At 37.9% G+C, this 18,503-nt stretch overlaps 1 protein-coding gene across 2 annotated transcripts in view; it reads left to right on the top strand.

Annotated features, from left to right (window-relative positions):
- Positions 1-18,503, top strand: part of TNPO3 (transportin 3) — an 80,048-nt gene that overhangs the window by 2,746 nt on the left and 58,799 nt on the right. Inside the window, exon 2 of one of the 2 annotated variants that reach the window (XM_045495589.1) lies at positions 9,664-9,824. The exons of the other annotated variant lie outside the window; for it this stretch is intronic. The gene's annotated coding sequence lies outside the window, so the exon portion shown is untranslated. The remainder of the gene's footprint in view (positions 1-9,663; positions 9,825-18,503) is intronic. 2 annotated transcript variants of the gene reach the window in all.

Genomic DNA, 18,503 nt, shown 5'->3' with positions numbered 1-18,503 from the left:
GGATTCACAACACAGCTAACATTTTAGCTCCTTGATTCCTTTACCTCTTTTTCTCAACCGTGTGGTCATATTGTCACATCTTGGATCTTGTCATTACTAAGAAGTCACCAACCTCTCAAGTCACTAACTCAGCCACATGGTCACACAGTCAAACCCTGGATCTTGTCATTATTAAAAAGTTACCACCCTGAGTCCCTGGCTGATTCCGTTGGTAGAGCATGTGGCTCTTGATCTTGGGATGGTGAGTTCAAGACCTATGTTGTATGTAGAACTTAACATGTAAAAGAAAAAAAAAGTCACCAGTCCCCCCACATCACTAACTCAGACATTTGCTCCGATCACAACCCACTCTTCCAGTTTGTTGGCTTAAGGATTTAAGTAATCTCATATAATTTTATTTTTTGAAATCTATATTTTTAAAACTTAAAATTAAAAAATTTTTAAAACTTTAAAAAGTTATAAAATGGAAACTTTACAAGAAAAAGGCCTAGGATGTAAAAGAGAAGTTATGTGTAGACTTTCCTCTATGAAAGATGAGGATTTGGGCTCCCTCTACTTTCTCTTCCATTGTATCTAACGTAGTTTTGGTTAAATAAATACACATTGTGCACCACGTAGCATATGTACTGTGGTAATGTTTCTCTTTTTGTGCAACTTTTTTTTTTTCCTCCTGGTGATAGTCCTTACCTTTTCTTTCTTTCACATTTGCTTCATTTTCTGTGTATCTGCAGTAATTCGTCCCAAATTCTATGTTAGTATGTAAATATCCTCTTAGTATGTTCAAATTGGTAATCTGTTTCCTTTTTTAGTGGAAGGAAACCTCTTCTGAGAGCTCTCTATCTCTCTTCTCCAATCTGGCCTTGTTGTTCTCCAAGTCGGTTGCATAATTATTGTCTTGGGATCTCTTTAACACTCCTAGGGAATTCCCTTCTCTTTCTTGTGTTGGATGGATGCACTGAATCCTGGATCCCATGATCTTTTCTTGGAATACTCCCTCATTTGATGGGTAATTGAGAACCTTCACTCCTTCTTTCTTGTTGTATTTCTATTGGTCTTTTTTCTTGGACCACTTTTATCCTGAGATCAAGCCTCTGGATATAAATGAGGCTGCTGGTGGCAGGTGGGAGAATGAGCCAGGGATGGATCTTACCACTAAGTATGTTGACTTTAATTTAACTGGTTTTCAGTATGATATTCCTGTCCTTAGGTGAGTCTACTAAGAGTCCAGAGTCCCTCTGCGTCAGACTTTGCAAAGTAACTCTTGAGTCTTCTGTGATGGTGGGAGGATAGTAGCCTTGCCACTGTGTTAGGGAGAAAATCTTGGTCTAACTGCTTATGCAGATTTTGAACCCACTTTGTTTTTTGTTCCACCTGTGCATCTGCCTTCAGATGTACCTGGTACTTGTAATTCCTGAGCCTGATTAGGATTTTGCAACATGAATCGTTTTGCCCCTTGGCTTCCCCATTTTCATCCTGTCCTTCCTCTGAAAAAGTTTCAATTTTTTCAGACCTGCTAAGACAATTAACTCCTCCATTAGCTTTCTTTTTTTTTTTTTTTTTTTAATTTTTTTTTTTCAACGTTTTATTTATTTTTGGGACAGAGAGAGACAGAGTATGAACGGGGGAGGGGCAGAGAGAGAGGGAGACACAGAATCGGAAACAGGCTCCAGGCTCTGAGCCATCAGCCCAGAGCCTGATGCGGGGCTCGAACTCACGGACCGCGAGATCATGACCTGGCTGAAGTCGGACGCTTAACCGACTACGCCACCCAGGCGCCCCTAGCTTTCTAGTTTTGTTTTGTTTATCAATCAAATGATTGATTAACAATCAATGGACAAATCCATTTTTGTCCTTGTAGCATTACCCCCACCCTCTTTAAAATAATCTGTTTACACTGATTTTAATGGATTTTTGGAAGGGACCTATGGGCAAACAGATGTGTTCAGTCAACTTAATAATGTTAAACAAATCCCTGCATTAGTTCTTGAATTTCATCAAAACCTTATTCAGTTGACTGGCTCCTACTTTTTCTTTATTAGGTCTTGTCTTTACTTCTATCTAATTTGGATTACAGAGTCTATCATTCTAGTCATTTTCTTAAATATACTATAATATCAATTCTTCACTTCTCATTTTTGGTAAAACTTTAGCATAGTTGTAATCAACTGCTTCTCCCTTTTCCTGTCAGCTCTAGGTACTCTGCATCTCATTTTCTGAATTCTTAGGAACCTTGATCTTTTGGTTACCCTCTCACTTGCATCTTCGTTCAGATTTCCTCTTTACTGGGCCCTTCCCATCAGCATTCATACAGCTGTAATATTTCCAATAGTAAGCAAATGGTTTTGAGGGGGTGGTGGTAGAGAATGCTACCTTTGTCCAATTTTGTGATTTCTTTCATTCTTTTACTACGTCTATGCTGTTACTCTTTCCCAATCTTGTTTTATTTTATTTTACTTATTTTTTTAAGATTTTATTTTATTTTTTTTTTTAAGTAATGTCCACACCCATGATGGGGCTTGAATTTACAACTCCAAAATCAAGAGTCGCATGTTCTACCAACCGAGCCAGCCAGGCACCCTCACAGTCTTGTCTTCAAATGAAGAAACTAACCTATCTTTTCAAACCCCAGCCTAAATTCTTTCTCCTTGACGTCTTTTTTTTTTTTTTAAGTTTTTTTTTTTTTTTTTTTTTTTTAAGTTTATTTTGAGAGAGGGTGGAGCGTGTGGGGAGGCACACTGTCCGCGCAGAGCCTGATGTGGGGGCTTGAACTCAGGAATCATGAGATCAGGACCTGAGCTGAAACCAAGCATTGGACACTTAACCGACTGAGTCACCCAGGTGTCTCCCCACCTTTTATTTTTTTGAGGGACAGAGAACATGCACCCGCATGCATAGGGGAGGGCCAGGGGGAGAGAGAATTTTAAGCAAGGCTTTTTGCTCAGTGTGGAGCCCAACATGGAGCTTGATCTCATGACCCTGAGATCATGACCTCAACCAAAATCAACAGACACTTACCTGACTGAGCCACCCAGGTGCCCGATTTTCCTTGAAGTCTTAGTTGATTCTCTTCAACTGGAAATCATTTCTGCCTCCACTGAGCACCTAGAGCACTTTATCTAATTACATTTATAATCTGTATAATTTTCTTTACCTTTTGGAAATCTGTTTTCTTTTCCCTGATAGACTGTAGAATTGTTTATATGATACAGTTGAGGAAATAACTTTTTTTTAACATTTATTCATTAAAAAAATTTTTTTTTAATGTTTATTTTATTTTATTTATTTATTTGAGAGAGAGAAAGAGCATTAGTTGGGGAGGGTCAGACTGAGAGGGAGACACAATCTGAATGAAGCAGGCTCCAGGCTCTGAGCTGTCAGCACAGAGCCTGACATGGGGCTCGAACTTAAGAACCGTGAGATCTGAGCTGAGGTCAGATGCTTAACCGACTGAGCTATCCAGGTGCCCCAAATGTTTACTCATTTTTGAGAGACAGAGAGAGAGTGTGAGCAGGGGAGAGGCATAGAGAGAAGGAAACACAGAATCTGAAGCAGGCTCCAGGCTCTGAGCTGTCAGCACAGAGCCAGATGTGGGGCTCGAACTCATGGAGTGTGAGATCATGACCTGAGCCGAAGTCGGAAGCTTAACCGACTGAGCCACTCAGGCGCCCCAGTTGAGGGAATAACTTAATGGTTATTAAGTAAGCAGTGATCAAGATGACTGACAGACAGATTCTTAAAAATGTGTGTTGAATGAATAGCTGCTTGTAGGCATCTCCAAAGGGATAGTTGGGTATCTGAAATTTGTCTTTTTTTTTTTTTTTTTTTAAATTTTTTTTTTTTTTCAACGTTTATTTATTTTTTGGGACAGAGAGAGACAGAGCACGAACGGGGGAGGGGCAGAGAGAGAGGGAGACACAGAACCGGAAACAGGCTCCAGGCTCTGAGCCATCCGCCCAGAGCCTGACACGGGGCTCGAACTCACGGACCGCGAGATCGTGACCTGGCTGAAGTCGGACGCTTAACCGACTGCGCCACCCAGGTGCCCCTGAAATTTGTCTTTATGAATTTCATTTATTTTTGCTGCCTCTCTACCATACCTATGGGTAATTGAAAATAAACATTATTATTCAGTGTCCTATGATGCTCTGCTTTCAGTCTTTTCATCCTTTATTTAAAAAACAAATTTATCTTTGTGAGATAAATTTGTATCACCCTCCTTTATTAATTGTTATTTATTTATTTCTTAAATATTTATTTGGAGAGAGAGTGTGGTCGGGACGGGAGTGGCAGAGAGAGAATCCAGAGCAGGCTCCAGGCTGTCAGTGCAGAGCCTGTTGTGGGGCTCGATCTCATGAACTGAGAGGTCATGACCTGAGCCAAAATCAAGAGTGGGACGCTCAACCAACTGAGCCACCCAGGTGCCCCTCCAGTGTATTTTTAAAAAGGTTATTTTGAGACAGATTTTAAAGGAAACCTATCTTATCAGTGAACTGTTCTGAACACTTTGTTTACCTCTGGTAACCCAAATCAGTAGACAGTGTAGAAAGCAATGGAAGGAAAGACCATCTCTTTATATGGCTAATGAATGATGCTATGCATTTGTTTTAAGTTTGTAATTTAGATTATAGACTACTTTTACAAATTCAATCTGTGGGCCAGAGGTTACCTCAAAAATTTTAGTCTGGAAACTGAAAAGGAATGACGAAATCATAAAAAGCATAAGTCAAATCATGCTCTGATGGACTATGTTGACATTGTCATGTTTGGTTTATCACATATCCTTGGGAATTTTCTTCTACATATCATATCAGGAAAGTCAGGGATCATGGAATTTCAGTTTCAAATTTCTTAGTTTTCGTTTTTGGAATTTGTTGATTGTTTAGCCTGGTTCAAAAAACCAGTGTTTTGGTTTTCCTTTTAGCAGTTGCAGTTATTGAGCTGACATCTAAAAATCTGGGTTTTTTTTTTAATGCTTTTGTTCCTCATCCTCCAATTAAGTGACTCTTGTAACATGCTTTTGAAAGAAAAACCTTCTAGAAAAGAGAAAATGTTCATCTACAAATTCTATGCATCAGTTAATTCAATGAACACAGGACTACTCTCTGCCTTGCCTTGCTGGAAACTAGAAAAACATAAATGATAAAAACTAGAGACCTTTATTCCAGAGTTGACCAATCTGGCTGTGTAATCTAATATGGTAGCCATTAGCCAGATGGCTATTATGGCTACTTAAATTAAAATTAAATAAAAGTTAAAATCAGTTCCTTATTTGCCACATTCCAAGTCTTGGACCTTGCAGATATAGACATTTCATGTCTTTGGTGTACTGGAGCCTGTGAATGAGCATTTGTGATGGTATTTATGTTGGCATGGTAGTCTGTTATCTGGTGGCATTCGTCCATGTTTGGATTAGTTTAATTTTTGTCTTCCCAGGCCTTGCACTAGAGTTGGTGGTGTGATTCAGGATGTAAAATTATCAGGGCAGTGCTGTATATTCTAATTATAACACAGGTTTCTTCCAAAGCTTTCCAGATATTCCTTCAGCATTTTTTTTTCACGTTGTTTGCACTGATGTTTATAAGGGAAATGGAAAATAGATGGTATAGATTTTTTTATTGTAAAATATTCATAGCATAAATAACCATTTTTAAGTATAAAGTTTGGTGGCATTAAGTACTTTCCTGTTGTGCAGCTGTTACCACCACCCATCTCTAGAACTTTTCATCTTCCTAGACTAAAACTCTATCTATAAACTGTAATTCTCCGTTCCCTCTTAACTCCAGCCCCTGGCAACACCATTCTTTTTGTCTCCATGAATTTGAGTATTTTAGGTACCTTATATAAGTAGAATCTTACACTGTTGTACTTTGTGTTTTGTTTATTTCACTTCACATAATATCTTTAATGTTTGTTCTGGTTGTAGGTTGTGTCAGAGTTTCATTCCTTTTTTCAAATTGCAGTGAAATATACGTAACATAAGATCCACTGTTTAACCATTTTATTTATTTATTAAAAAAATTTTTTTTGACATTTATTTATTTTTGAGAGAGACAGGGCATGAATGGGGGAGGAGCAGAGAGAGAGAGAGGGAGACACAGAATCCAAAGCAGGCTCCAGGCTCTGAGCTGTCAACACAGAGCCCGACGCGCAGCTTGAACTCACAAGCTGTGAGATCATGACCTAAACCGAAGTCAGATACCCAGCCGACTGACCCACCCAGGCGCCCCTACCGTTTAACCATTTTAAAGTGTACAGTTCAGTGGGTTTAAGTATATTAATGTTGTGCATCCATCACCAACATCCATCTCTAGACTTTTTCCTCTTGTAAAACTGAAACTCTGGTTATTAAAGTTAACTGCCAATTCCCCCCCCCCCCCCCCAGCTTCTAGCAACCTGCTTTCTGTCTCTGAATTTCACTACTCTAGGTACTTCATATGAATGGAATCATACAGTATTTGAACTTTTGTGACTGACTTATTCACTTAGCATAGTGTCCTCAGGGTTCATCCATGGTGTATCATGTGTCAGAATTTCATCCTCTTTTAAGTTTGTATAATAATGTATCATCCTCTTTTAAGACTGTATAATAACGTATGTACCACATTTTGTTTATCCACTTATCTATCCATGAAAACTGGGTTGCTTCCACCTTTTGGCTATTGCGAGTGGGTTTGTTTGTTTGTTTTTGAGGAACCGCCATACTGTTTTCCAGATTTTATAGAATTTTAAGCTCTGTTGAATTTATAAGCATTTAATTCATAGGAAGTTGAGATTGCTCAGATTATCACTCCTGTATTTTTCTAGCTTGCACTCAGGTACTGAAATACTACCAGAGTGTTTTACTGCTGTACAAATGAAGTCTCAGAAGCTTTATTTGTCTTTAATTGGAAATTCACAGTGTGGCTAAAGGGGATAATTTTGTAGTGTTTGACGTGCAGAACTCCTTAAAAATACTGACTTAGGGGCACCTGGGTGGCTCAGTCAAGCGTCAGACTTCGGCTCAGGTCATGATCTTGAGGTTTGTGGGTTTGAGCCCCGCGCCTCGTCAGGCTCTGTGCTGACAAGTCAGAGCCTGGAGTCTGCTTCAGATTCTGTGTCTCCCCTCTCTTTCTGCCCCTCCCTCACTCGTGCTCTCTCTCTCTCAAAAATAATAAATAAACATAAAAAAAGAGAAAAGTCACTGAAAAATACTGACTTAATTTTCCTTTCTTGTAGAGTTTCTAAAATGACAATATTATGAAACATATTATTTTCCTTTGGTGAGAAAGTTTCTGTTAATGGAGTTTACATTGTTTTTTTACCTATTTTTTTTCCTCAAGCCCATAGCCCATTTCTTTTCAGTTTTTCCTCTGTGTTCATCATTTCCTTGTATTTTGTCTCAGCCATAGTATAATCCTATTTAGCCCCCAAACAGAAGAATATACTTGGAATGAGACCTGAAAATATACATGTTTTTTATATAAGGATTCAGAGTTTTTTAACACTCCAGTGCATTTTTTTTAAACAGTACTTTAAGCTAGACATTTCATATTCCTATAAGTTTGAAAAAGTTGAATCTTAAGCACGTTGTTAACATATATGCTTAATATGTCTGATGATATTCTCATTCTTCTGGTTTAGATGAGTTGTTATAAAACTTGTTCAGATGGGCAGCAATAGGGACCAGCGATTAAAGGAAATACACTTTTTCTATTTTTGGCTTTCAAGAAGTACTGACATCGGCTTTGCTTCAAATGGTTTCAAGCTTGGCATTTTCTACTTTTAATGTAGGCCTGCCTGGTATAATTAGTAAGGCCCACAGCAAGGTGATTACCAATGCATACTTCGGTCACTCCCAACCCAAGGTGATTTTATGGATCCAGATTTATCTTTTTTCAGGGCCCTTCTTGAGGTTAAATTTCACATACATAGGTTATTAAGGATTTTAAAGTTGGATAGAGATTTTTTACTCTTGTCATGAAAACATCTCGGCAAGATTTCTCAGTACCATATTATACATGACTGACAGCCACAGTAGCACAAATTTGAGCCAAGTTTCATTTGGCAGAGTTTATTACGACTGAGGATTGTTTGAAAATGCTTGTCCCAGAAACACGGGGATATCATCCGAAATGGAGGAGACCACAGGATGCAGTCTTGTCATTTGATCTTACGGATTCCTTTCATTGAAATCAAGGTGAAACAGTGCATATGGGTGCTAGTCTAAAAGCTGACTTAAAAGTGGGTATTTCTTATGGAATTTGAATAGCTTATGTTTTTGTTTGTTTGTTTTTGTTGTTTTTTGCTTATGATCTTTTAAAGAATTATTTTTAGCTTGGAATCTCTTCCCTCCCATAAGAGAAATAATATCTCCCTTTTAATTATTTACTCAGTCATTATAGAGATGGCTGTCAAAATGTAAGTTGGCTGAATTTGTCTCTAAATGAGCCTTTTTGCTTCTAGAAAAGTTATTTATGCACACAAGAGTATTCTGTGGGTCTGGGAGCTTGCTAGGGGCTTTATATGACTTTTTCATTTACACTCCTTTTGTAGCTGGGGGTTGTGTACTCATCACTGCTGTGATGAAGGTATTAGCTAAGTTCATTTCATCACGGGTTTTGCATTTCAGGCCGTCTTACAAAACAAGTTATTTTGAAAAATATAATTTTTAGGTAGTAATCTTTTTAGCCCATAGTTTGTGTTTTTCATAATACCCCCTTCAAACCATTTTCTTTCCCTGCTGTCTTAGAAAACCATCAGAAGGTATCTTGTGACAGACCCAGCACTTTGTCCTAAATTTGTAAAATTCTCATAAAAGATTAGGTACAAAAACTTAAGGTAGTTGACCAAGTTAAAAAGTTATTGTCTCTGTTTCAGGTAAATTAGACTTATTCTTTTTTTAACCTGTCTCATGAGAATGATTTTTTTTTCTTGATCTGGGAAATTCTGGTTTTCTAGCTCTATGCCACATTGCTATAGGACATGTGCCTAAAATGTGTTCTTTGATAGGTTTTTTTGTTTTTGTTTTGTTCTTTTCACTCTACTCTTAGTCTCCCCCTCCCTCAATATACTGTAAATCTTTAAAAGTCTTTATTTAATAAATATATTATTCACTAATTGAAATGCTTAAAAAAGTACAGCAACCTGACACTTTTATGTTACTTTTCAAATTTCACTGAAATATTTGTATTTACAGAATTTCATTTTCCATTTGCCAGGGCTCTTCTGTCCTCAGTGAAGTATTTTAAGTAATTCTGTTTAATTTGAGGAGTTTTTTGTAGGATTAACTAGCAGCTCTAATCCACTTCTAATTCTTGGCAGCTAAGGAATCCTTAGGCTTCCATCTGGGTGTGTGCTTGCATTGTTGACCGCCCGCCAGCTCAGTGGTTTAGGTGGATTCTCGGCAGTTTTAGAACTGTTGGTATAGAAGTGAGTCTTGGAGCAACAGAGCATCATTAAAGAAAGGAAAGGGCAAGTACTATTAGGATCTGCTGTGAAGCGTAATGAAAGACTTAGAGTATGTTAGTGAAAGGATTGCTGGGCCATAGCCTGCTTCATTCATATTCATCACATAGTCATGGAAATATCTTTGAAAAGACTGATACACAGGCCTGTTCTGCTACTGCTATGTGAAATGGAAGATTGGAATTAGATGCTTAAATGGAAAATGTTCTCTTGTTGCAGCCTCTTTGAAATGTGCTGCTGGTGGGAGCTGCAGCTTCCTCCTGCTGACTCTGAGCCCCAGGCTTCGGTTGAGATGGTCCTTTCAGAAATGTGGAGCTTAGTCCAAGCCTGGATTTCAGTGGGTAGCACCTGGCATCTGTGGCTAGAAAGTCCCATGAAGTGTAAGTGCTTTATTCTCTCCTTGTCAAGAATCCCTTTTCCTTCCTTCCTTCCTTCCTTCTCTTCCTTCTTCAGCCTTAGCAGAGGGGAAGTACAATGAGCAGTGCACTATAGTGTCTAGGATATCAGGATTTAGATGCATTTTCTTTATGATTCAGTGACCAAAACAAGATTACTTGTTTGGGGATGCCAACAATGCTGAAACTCCTAGAATTCAAAAGAAAGTGATAAATTATGACCCCTTAATCTATAGTACTGACAGTATCATCCCAGGTAATTTTTCATTGACAGTTTACTTAGTAGCCATGATATTTAAGTTTGCCAGGTTTCTTTAGAGGTCACTCTTGTATTTTATTCTTATTCCAAAAGACAAAGAGTTGAAAAGAGAGGCACATTTGACCAGTGGGTGAAGCAGCTTGACGATAAGACTGGTTGAAATGAGAAGACAGCTCTTTTGCTTTGGTTCTACCAGATGTACTTGCACAAAGAGCAATTTGGGAATTTTTCAAAGACCAGTTTCTCATAGAAGTGTCCTAGGAAATTCATATAGCTGCCATCTATATTTTAGTTAAAACACACAAAAAAACCCCAAGATAATTCCATAATGAGCATGAAAAGATATAAGTTTTATATTTGATTTAGTTGCTTTAATACTGTTCTCTTTTTTCCTATTTCAGAAATACTGGTAATATTTTAAAGTACACTCATTCCAGAAGACTCCCATTTTAGGGAGATTTTAAGGTTCTCTTCACTGGTTTTTCCGAAAATTCTAAATCTTCAGATTTTAGCTAGGAAATTATTGACCTTCTTTTCATTGCTAAAACAAAATATATGTTTAAAACAAAACAAAACCAAGGCTCCATCTGGGAAAGGCAAGTGAAGTTCTACAAGTGAAGATTCTGAATGAAAAACATCTCATCCTCTCAGGGTCTTTGTTTTCTTTATCTGTAAAGAACTGATTTGCTTGTTCTCTGTTGCTCTTTCTTTCTTTTTTTTTTTTTTTCAACGTTTATTTATTTTTGGGACAGAGAGAGACCGAGCATGAACGGGGGAGGGGCAGAGAGAGAGGGAGACACAGAATCGGAAACAGGCTCCAGGCTCTGAGCCATCAGCCCAGAGCCTGACGCGGGGCTCGAACTCATGGACCGCGAGATCGTGACCTGGCTGAAGTCGGACGCTTAACCGACTGCGCCACCCAGGCACCCCTTGCTCTTTCTTTCTAAACATTTTGGATTCTGTTCTTAGAGCTGAGCTGACTGCCAATCCAGTAAGTATCTAGCTACCTAGTAAAAGGATGGGCTTTTTCATTTGGGAAAACAAAGAGGTGTTAAGGACTTAGGAGATGATGGTGTTGTGTCATTTCACTTTATATTTAAAATTTTAATACATACTTTATTTAAAGTACCTCTTAGGGCCAGAGGATTCTGAGAGATGTAGATACAGTTAAGGTCTTTCTTTACCTTTGAAGAGCTTACAGCCTATTAGAAAAGATGAACGGTGGCCTAAGTAATTACAGTACAAAGTTCTACAGTTGAGCTGTTACAGAGCCAATGTAAATGGATTTCTGCCTCCAGTGTTTTTTCCTTATCTCTGTGTTTCAGGAGTTTGAATGTGATGTGTTCAGTGTTTATTTGTGTGGGGGAACAGGGGATGGGAATGTTCTCTGTTGCCCCAGTGTACCATAGTCTTAGACAGTTGCAGTGCTGCCCTTTTCAGTGGTGGGTTGTCTCAGTGATCCTGGCCTCACCTGTGGAAGTCTGTCTCTGCCTTGCATCTGGCAGGTCTTGTGCAGGATACATTTTTTTGCCCCTCCCTTAATCGTAGGAGACCTCCACGGTTCTGCATCAGCGATAGGTCTTAGCCTGTGCCCTGAGGGTGACAGGATTTGCTGTCCCCACGGAGTCTGAGGTGTTTATTCAGTAGGGGAGGGGGAGGGTCTGTCTAGTCAGCTTTTTGTGCCTTTTCTGCGGCTAAGGCTGTTCCTGTCCAGGATCATCCTGCCAAAGGAGTTCTCACCGGTCTTTTGCCCTACTGCCCAGTCTGTTCTGAGTTTCTGGGAGAGGTCTGTGCAGAGGACCCTGTAGGTGGTTGTGACCCTTGTGCCTGTGAGCCCTAGGGATTTTGTATGTTCACATTAGCCCACACTCAGCATTCATCAATTTGTTCATAATTTTAGCAGAATTTTTATTACTTGGTTATCTGGTGCCCTGAGTGTTTTCCTCATATGTTCTGCCACAGATGATTCAGTGCTTGCCTCCTGTCTCCTTGGAGAGATCTGTCTTTAGATTTCAGTCTACTTGGTTGCCTTGGGATCTCAGCTTTCTGATGCATTTTAAGAAAAGTTATTTTGTAGTTTATTTGCTTTCGTTTATTGTTAACGCAAAAACAGTGTTCTTTCTGACTTTCTACTTCTTACATGGCTATAGAACTCCTCTCCGGTATTTGTATTCATATGTTTTAAACCTCACAAGATGATATGCTTTATATAGTCAGTGTCCATAAAGATTTACTCTCCTACTTAACCTTTCCCCTTACTTTTCATTTCTTCTATTTCCATGTTTACATCCAGAATTATTTTCCTATTCCATGAAGAACACCCTTTAGTATTTTCTTCTTTTTGGGTCTTTTGGTTATAAAGTGTCTTCTTCTCCTTTATTTTTTTAAAAAAATTAATTTATTTTAGTTAGTTATTTAGTAAGTAAGAAAGGAAGCAAGCAAATAAGCGATTAAGCAATAGGCCCAACATCAGGCTTAAATTCACAACCTGGAGATCAAGAATCACATGCTTTACCAACTGAGTCAGTCAGGCTCCCCTTTTATCTTAATTTTGTTGCATTTTAGAGTTTTTTGCTGGGTACAGAATAACTGATGGGCTGTTATTTTCTTTCAGTACTTTGAAGATACTTGGTTCCCATTGTTTATGTTGATAAGTCAGTTATCAGTCTAATTGTTCTTTTAAAGATAATACATCTTTTTTTCTGCCCTTTAGATCTTCCTCTTTGGCTTTTTAGGAGTGTTAAGATGTGCATAGGTCTGGTTTTTCTGTCATTAGGGTTTATAGAGCTTCTTAAGTCTGTGGGTTGGTGTCTCTGTCACTTTGGAAATTTCTTAGCCATTTTCTTTAGTACTTCTGCCCCATTTTTTCTTTTCCTTCTAGGATTTCAGTTATATGTATGTTAAACTTTTTCACTGTGTCCCACATGTCACTCGGATTCTTCCCATTTTTTACTGTTCATCTTTTTTGACTTTGTGCTTCCGTCTTGTTATTTTCTCTTGATCTATTTCTAGCATAGTAATCTTTTCTTCAGTTCTCTGATTGCTATTTTAACCCTTCCATTTGGTTTTTAGTTTTAGTTACTGTATTTTTCAGTTTTACAGTTTCTTTTTTTTTTATGTTTATTTATTTTTGAGAGAGAGAGAGAGAGAGAGAGCGAGCAGGGGAGGGGCAGAGAGAGAGGGAGACACAGAATCCAAAGCAGCTCCAGGCTCTCAGCCATCAGCACAGAGCCCTACCTGGGGCTCAAACTCATAAACCGTGAGATCATGACCTGAGCCGAAGTTGGAAGCTTAACTGACTGAGCCACCTAGGCTCCCCTATTTGATTATTTTTTATAGATTTCATTTCTTAATGGAAATTTTCCAATTTGGCTTCTAATTCCTTGAGTATATTAATTAGCTACTTAATTTTTTTCAAACGATTTATTTTTAATTTTTTAAATGGTTTTTTAATTTTGAGAGAGAGTGAGATCTGGGGAGGGGTAGAGAGAGAGCAAGACACAGAAGCAGGCTCCAGGCTCTGAGCTGTCAGCTGAGAGCACAGAGCCCGGGGTGGGACTCAAACTTGTGAACTGTGAGATTATAACCTGAGTTGAACTCAAACACTTAACTGACTGAGCCACCCAGGCATCCCCCCAAACTATTTATTTTGACAAGTTCATAACTTGAAAGAATTGTACAGTGAACACGGATAAACCCTTTTCCTCAATTTGACAGTGCTCCATTTGCTTCTCTCTTTCCTTCTGTGTATGTATCTTTTAATCTTTCATAAGTAAATTGAAGACCTTATAATGCCGTTCCCCTAAACAGTGACATTTATCTTGTCAGAACAAGGACATTTTTCTAAACTAAACTAAAAACATTGTTACGCTCTAGAAATTTAACTTTGATATAATGGTATTATCTAATACATAGTCTATATTAAAATTTCCCAGTTGCTTTTAAAGTGTTTCTTTTTCTTTCTTTTTTTTAATTTTATTTTTTTATTTCTTAAAGTTTATATCCAGATTAGTTAACATATAGTGCAACAATGGTTTTAGGAATAGATTCCTTAGTTCCCCTTACCCATTTAGGCCATCCCCCCTCCCACAACTCCTCCAGTAACCCTCAGTTCTCCATATTTATGAGTCTCTTCTGTTTTGTCCCTCTCCCTGTTTTTATATTATTTTTGTTTCCCTTCCCTTATGTTCATCTGTTTTGTCTCTTAAAGTCCTCATATAAGTCAAGTCATATGATTTTTGTTTTTCTCTGACTAATTTCACTTAGCATAATACTCTCCAATTCCATCCACATAGTTGCAAATGGCAAGATTTCGTCCTTTTTGATTGCCGAGTAATACTCCATTGTATATATACACCACATCTTTATCCATTCATCCATCGATGGACATTTGGGTCCTTTCCATACTTTGGCTACTGTTGATAGTGCTGCTGTAAACATGGAGGTACATGTGTCCCTTCGAAACAGCACACCTGTATCCCTTGGATAAATGCCTAGTAGTGCAATTGCTGGGTCATAGGGTAGTTCTAAAGTGTTTATTTTTCTAATCTAGGATTCATTCAAGGAAAATGCATTGCTTGTAGTTGGTCTTTTTAGTTCTTTGGGGTATTTTTGTTTGTCTTATGATAATGGCATTAAAAAACCAATCCAGGCTCATTTTGTCTTTGGTTTTAATGTGCCCTGCTATTTGGATTTGTGTCATCATTTTCTCATGGTTGCATTCAGGTGAAACAATTTTTGGAGGAATACTACATGGATGATAATTTATTGTTTTCAGTGAATCACATCAGGAGTAGCATAAAATCTGTTTGTTCCATTATTGGTGATATTAAATTTTACCACTTCGTTTAAGGCATCCTAGTTGTTTTAGTCCATCTAGATATGTTATTTTCTATTGTTTCTTTTTCTTTTGTTGTTATTACTAGTTTTGCTTTTATTTGATAGTGGATATATTGTTTATGAAAAGTTTAACAGATAATAAATGATGTTTTCCACTTGACATGAGTTCTTTTGCTTCTGGTGGATCTTTATAGTAGGGCCAAATCCCTTTAAGAAGAGATTGAGCAGATTCTAAACTGTGTTTGTTTGTTTGTTTGTTTGTTTGTTTGTTTCAGTGGGTAACAAAATTTACCGTTTTAACTATTTATTTATTTTTTCCTTTGTACACAAACTGCATTCTATATTTCTATATAATTTCCACAAGTTGAGTGAGTTCTCATCTCACATTTTTTTTAATGGTGCATACAGGTTGTTTTTTTTAATTTAATTTATTTTTTAAATTTACATCCAAGTTAGCATATAGGGCAACAGTGATTTCAGGAGTAGATTCCTTAGTGCCCCTTACCCATTTAGCCCATCCCCCCTCCCACAACACCTCCCGTAACCCTCAGTTTGTTCTCCATATTTATGAGTGTCTTCTGTTTTGTCCCCCTCCCCTGTTTTTATATTATTTTTACTTCCCTTCCCTTATGTTCATCTATTTTGTATCTTAAAGTCCTCATATGAGTGAAGTCATATGATATTTGTCTTTCTCTAATTTCACTTAGCACCATTTTAACTTCTAAAGTACACATTCAGTGGCATTAAATACATTCACATCAACGTATTACCATCACCACAATCCATCTCCAGAACTTTTCATCTTCTTCAACTGAAACTGTACTGAAAAAAACAGTAACTCTCATTATCTTCTCCTTTCAATGCCTGGCAATCAAAATTCTAACTTTGTCTATGAATTTGACTACTCTAGGTACTTGATATAAGTGGAATCTTACAATATTGGTCCTTTTGTGTCTGTAGCTTTTAATGGTACTTCCTTTTTAAGGCTGAATAATAATCCATTGTATATATATGCCACATTTTGTTCATCTGTTCATCTGTCAGTTAGCATTTGAGTTTCCAATGTTGGCTATTTTGAAATATGCTGCTATGGGATGCCTGAGTGGCTCAGTCTGTTGACCCTCCGACTTTGGCTCAGGTCATGATCTCGTGGTTTGTGAGTTTGAGCCCCACGTCGGGCTTGCTGCAGTCAGCCTGTCAGTGCAGAGCCCGCTTTGGATCATTTGTCCCTCTCTCTCTCTGCCCCTCCCTCACTTTCTTCTCAAAAAATAAATTGAAATATGCTACTACGAACATTGGTGTGTTAATATCTGAGTCCCTACTTCCCATTGTTTGGGGCATATACTCAGAAGCAGAATTGCTGGATCGTATGGTAATTTTAAGTTTTTGAGGAACCGCCATGCTGTTTTCCATAGTGGCTGTACTATTTTAAATTCTCACCAGCAACGCACAGTTTGCCAGTTTCTCCACATCCAATACCATTTTGTTTTCTTGATAGTAGCTATCCTAATGAGAATGAAGTATCTCATTGTGGTTTTGATTTACATTTCCCTAATGAATAGTGATGTTGAACATTTTTTTTATGTGGTTATTGGTCATTTGTGTGTCTTTTTGGAGAAGTGTCTATTCAGGCCATTGCCCATTTTTTCATTGGGTTGTTTGAGGGTTTTTGTTGTAGGGATTCTTTATATGTTCTGGATATGAACGTCTTACGAAATTTATCATTTGCATATATTTTCTCCCACTTGTGGGTGGCCTTTTCATATTTATCCTGTCTTTTGATAATAAGTAGAAATTTTAAATTTTGATATAGTCCAGTTTATCTTTTACTTTTGCTGTATGTGCTTTTGATCTGAGAATCATTGCCGAATTCAATATTCATGAAGCTTTTCCCCTATGTTTTCTTGTAAGAGTTTTATAGTTTTATAAAAATATTTAGTTTGTGATCCTTTTGGGGTTAGTTTTTGTATATGATGTAAAATAAGGGTCCTGTTGTCCTTGTTGAAAATCATTTGACCAGATATGCAAGGATTTATTTCTGGGTTCTCTATTCTATTCTGTTGGTCTTGTGTCTGTCATATGCCAGTACTACACTTTTTTTTTTTTTTTTTATGTTTGTTTATTTTGAGAGAGCACGCCAGCAGGGGAGGGGCAGAGAGAGGGAGAGAGTGTCCCAAGCAGCCTCCACAATGTCAGTGCAGAGCCCAGTGCAGGGCTCAGACCCACAAACCGTGAGATCACGCCTGAGCTGAAACCAAGAGTCAGATGCTCAACCTCCAAGAGTCAGATGCTCAACCAACTGAGCCACCTAGGTGCCCCCAATACCATACTTTTTTTAATTGTGGCCAAAAACATATAACATGAATTTACCCTCCCAGCAGTTTCCAGGTATGTGGTATAATATTGTCAACCACATATACATTGTTGTATAATAGATCCCTTGAGCCCCACTCCCATTCTGCCTGACTGAAATTCTAGACATACTGAAAAATACCCCACTTCACCCTCCTTCTGGCCCTAATTTTGACTGCTTTAGATACCTCATATAAGTGGAATAATGCAGCATTTGCCTTTTTGTGACTTACTTGTTTAACATAATGTCCTCAAGGTTTGTTCATGTTATAGCATGTAATGGTACTTCCTTATTTTTTTAAGACTGAATAATATGTCATTGCTAAGTATATACCACATTTTATTTATCCATTCATCTGTCAATTAACATTTGAGTTGTTTTCAACTTTTGGCTATTGTGAACAATGCTGCAGTGTACATGGGTGTGTAAATATCTTTCTAAGATATATATCCAGAAGTGGAGTGTTGGATCATATAGTAATTCTATTTTTAATTTTTGAGTAACCTCCATATTGTTTTCCATAGCATCTGTGCTGTTTTATTTACATTTACTGTTTTATAACAGTGCACAAAGAGTTCTAGTATCTCCACATCTTCACCAACACTTATTTTGTTTGTTTTTTTTTTCTTTTGATAGTGGCCATTTAACAGGTGTGAAGTGATATCTAATTGTAGTTTGGATTTACATTTCCCTGATTACTAGTGATGTCGAGCATCTTTTCATGTGTTTGCTGGTCATTTTTATATTGTCTTTAAAGAAATGCCTTTTCTTTTTTTTTTTAATTTTTTTTTCAACGTTTATTTATTTTTGGGACAGAGAGAGACAGAGCATGAACGGGGGAGGGGCAGAGAGAGAGGGAGACACAGAATCGGAAACAGGCTCCAGGCTCTGAGCCATCAGCCCAGAGCCCGACGCGGGGCTCAAACTCACGAACCGCGAGATCGTGACCTGGCTGAAGTCGGACGCTTAACCGACTGCGCCACCCAGGCGCCCCAAGAAATGCCTTTTCAAGTCCATTTTAAAATTGGGTTATTTGGTTTATTTGTTTGGAGTTGTAGAAGTTCTTTATATATTCCTGACATTAACCCTTTATCAGATACATGGTTTGCAAATAGTCTCTCCCATTCCATAGGTTGCTTTTTCACTTTGTTGATTATTTCTTTTGCTATGCACAAGCTTCAAAGTGTGATATAGTCTCTTTTGTCTATTTTTA

Source organism: Leopardus geoffroyi, chromosome A2, assembly GCF_018350155.1.
Source record: "Leopardus geoffroyi isolate Oge1 chromosome A2, O.geoffroyi_Oge1_pat1.0, whole genome shotgun sequence".
In the NCBI taxonomy this organism is placed as follows: domain Eukaryota; kingdom Metazoa; phylum Chordata; class Mammalia; order Carnivora; family Felidae; genus Leopardus; species Leopardus geoffroyi.
This window is presented reverse-complemented; position numbering and strand designations above follow the sequence as displayed.